Raw genomic sequence first — 3,941 nt, forward strand, 5'->3', positions numbered from 1 at the left:
TCTATTAGGCTGCATCCTCTTAAGAGTAAAATATTATATCTGAATTTCCTATCTAATGCTGGACCTACAGAAGGCCCTGATGAAAAAAGAGGTACCCAGTAAATACTGGTTGAGAATATGGCTAGAAATATAACATTAAAATGGGGACCATTAGTATAAAATTGAGCCAGTACATTTGACTTCTGAAAGTCACAATCTAAGTTCGTATTATATTTGTAAAGCAGAAAAAGATAGAATTACTTCTGGTTTAGATTTTCCTCAGTCTACAGCTTTGTCACCCTGAACAAGCCCAATCTCATCTGATCTTAGAAGCTAAGCAGGGTTGGGCCTGGTTAGTACTTGGATGGGAGACCACCTAGGAAGACCAGGTGCTGTAGGTGTTAAAATAAATAAATAAATAAAAATTTAAAAATAAATAAATAAAACAATAGATTTTCCTCAGACAAAAAATTTGCTGAGCTATGTTGATGTTACAAATAGAAGAGGGAAAAATCAGTATTCTAAGATGAACTGAAGCTACTGAAATAAGTTTAAAATTTTTAACCTAAAGTTAAGCTCTTTCGGGAAATGATGTTTCCTTTAATTCCCTAAGAGACTGAATTTTTGCTGAATATTCTCATACTACTTTTTCTCTACTCTAAATTCCTGCAGCAGAAACTGTTAGATTGGTTTTAGGTTTTGATGTGTTTCTATTATTGGCCTCCTAGTTCTTAACTTAGTATCAGGAAAACCATGACTAGAAATAACAAATTGAGGTTTATTTTTGAGCAAGATTCAGTCTCAGAGAAGTGGTAAGTCCCCCAGGATTCCTGGAGGAATCTCCTTTAATTTAAGCAAATCATACATAATCATATTTCCATTCCTCCTTTAAAGTTTATTTTTAAGCCCTTGTTGAGAAGGGTCCACAACATCAAATGGACTTAGATGTTTTAGCCATAAGCTTCAATAATTTAAGATCAAATGTAGCTATTTCAAGAGGGAGAAAACAGAATCATTAGCTGAGAGCATCTACTTGTAGACAGATAGAAACTGTTGAGCCAGAAGAACTATACTCATAAATGTCTTGATAGATGAACATATTAAGGACTAGAGACAGGAAAGGAAAACATGATGATAGAAACAGAGCCAAAGATCTTGGCTCAGTGATAAACAAATAGACCAATGAAAAAAATAAAAGTCTAGGAAGAGACTGATGACAATATAGAAATCTAGTGCTTGTCAATGCTGATATTGCAGATAAGTGGGGAGAGGATAGATCACTCAGTGAATAGTACCATCTATAATAATTTACATACAAGAAAAAAAACTAAATTTCAATTCCTACTTTTTATATAAAGTTGTGTGGGTGAACTGCTTAAATGTGCAGGCAAAACTATAAAACATTTAGGAAAAATATTAATTATATTTATAACATAAAAGTAGAGATGCAGTCCTTCAACAAAATACAGAAATACTCAATACATTCAACAGTGTCAAAATGAATAACTTCTATTTCTGAAAAACTACCATAAAGAAAATGAAAAGACATGTTGCATATTGGGAAAAAAATATTTGTGCCACATTCACCCAAAATAGTCTTATCTAAAAGAGTTAGAATGTCAATATGAAAGAGATAAGAAATCCAGTAGAAAAATGGACAAATGACTTAAGCAGGCACTTGACCAGAAGAGGAAACTCAAACTGCCTGAATGGTCTAAAAGTAATTAAACCAAATATTTAATTTATAGTCATTTTTGATGCACAGTCCCTCAAGGCACCGTGCAGAAACAGATGGAAGTTCTCTACTGAAAAACCCACATTATTCTAGACTCCAAAAAAATTCTCATGCATATAGTAGTAGCTCACGGGCAGGGTGGTAGCGGGGAGGGGTAATGTCACAAAATACACAGAAAGGGCACATAAGATAGTCAACAGAAAATAAGACATCACAATCAGAGCTTAAAAATTACAGATATTAGAATTATCCAACTCTAAAATGTTTAATCTTTTTCAAGAAATTGACTGCAAGGCTTGAAATTATATATTAAAGAAGCAAGATATGTTATAAGTTGTTTTAAATACTTCTAGAAATAAGATAATCGAACTAAAACACTCAGTGGAAGTGCAGAAAGGATGTGATCCGAGATGGAAAGTGTAAGATGCCAGGGGGAATGAAAAGTAAAGAAAGTAGTAAATATGGACAAATATAAATAAATACTGACTGATCAAAACAATTACCATCAAAGTATTGTTTACAAGAGGGAAAGGAAAACGATTTACTTTGGAAGGTAAGAACCGGCTTCCTCATTTATCACACTTCACATATATATTGCATTTCGTTTTTTACAAGTTAAAGGTTTGTGCCAATCCTGCATGGAGCAAATCTATTGGTGCCAGTTTTCCAACAGGTTTAGATGATGGTTAGCATTTTTTAGCGATAAAGTATTTTTAAATTGAGGTATGTACATTTTTTTTACACATGTTATCACACACTTAATAGACTACAGTACAGTGGAAACAACTTTTACATGCACTGGGAAAACAAAAAAATGCGTGACTCACTTTATTTTGATATTTGCTTCATGGTGGTGGTCTAGTTCTAAACCCACAATATCTCTGAGGTATGCCTGTCTGATGTTAAGATGTGAGGCCTACATACTAAGAGAGAAAAGGAGTATATAATTTACAAAACATTAAAGAAAAATTACAGTAAAAAAAATCATTCTGAAATCAAGAGAAAAGGAAACATTTTTTAAATGGCAGATATTGACAGAATGTAGAAAATGTCTAGGAAAGCCTGTGAAGTGTTGGCATTTTGCAAAGCATAGCAGTGTATGAATACATTAGGTATGCTCTCAAAAATAATCTAGGGCACAAGTGAGATGGAATTATATAGGCAATTCTCCTGATCACTCTTTAAGCAATGTTTTCATAATGATAAGCACACCTGTAAACAAGATCAAGTCAGTTTGGGGAAACACATGTTCTAACTAATAGAGAAGATGTCGGGAACAGAGTTGGGGAATTTATTTTTATTAATACAGGGTGATACACAGGGACAGATATGGGTTGGAAATGAAATGGATGTTACTTAGCCTTCAAGTTCAGAACTTGAAGTCCACCATTATACCCTCCACTGAAAATGTTGTAGAAAACATAGATAACCAAAATACTTACTAATCTTTGTTGACTTAGAGATATAACCAGGAACCACAGAGGAACCTGTCTTGGGTTAGCGGGAAACATGACTGCTTCCTCTTCCCTAACAGCACAGAGGCCTAAGGCTACCTGAAGGAGCGAGGATCAGTAGGAAGAGGGGTAAAAATTATTTCTTCATTCTCCAACTCACTGAATTTCAGTCAAATTTTCCTTTAGTTTCCAGTGTCAGCTGGAACAGTCTAATGCTCAAAACCAAGGACACTGGAGACAGATTTCCAAAATTCAAAATTTTTTGAACACTTCTTATCTGCGAGGCCCTATTTTCATCATGTGTGAAGTTTCTATATCTATGCTACCCACCTTCTAGTGTTATTTTAATACTTAAATGGTTAATATGGATGGTATACTTAAATTAGGGACTTGCCTACAGTAAGTGTTAGCTCTTGTTATGGTCAACAGTAAGTCATCACTATTTCCAATATAATAAAAGTGACCATCTTAGAATCTGATTGAAATTTGACCTGAATTTCAAATGTGTGCATTTTATGTGTATCTAACCTATTTTTTCTTTTAAATTCACTCATAGAAGAGTTATAATCCAATTTGTTAGTAGACAAGCAAGGCCCAACTATACCCTGCCCACAAAAATATGTTTATTTTACATTTATTGAATGAGTTGAATTTAAGTTACACATTTATTTCTAAAAAGGGTTACAAAGCAATTCATTGTTCTAAAAATCAATTTATGTCACACAATAGCTTAATGCCTTTGAGACAATATTAGGTATTAATAACTATTATTG

At 33.5% G+C, this 3,941-nt stretch overlaps 1 pseudogene; it reads left to right on the forward strand.

Annotated features, from left to right (window-relative positions):
* Window positions 1-261: 261 nt before the first annotated feature.
* On the forward strand, window positions 262-380 carry LOC112470335 (annotated as a pseudogene).
* Window positions 381-3,941: the final 3,561 nt, after the last annotated feature.

This window comes from Pteropus alecto, unplaced genomic scaffold (assembly GCF_000325575.1).
Source record: "Pteropus alecto unplaced genomic scaffold, ASM32557v1 scaffold10, whole genome shotgun sequence".
Classification (NCBI taxonomy): domain Eukaryota; kingdom Metazoa; phylum Chordata; class Mammalia; order Chiroptera; family Pteropodidae; genus Pteropus; species Pteropus alecto.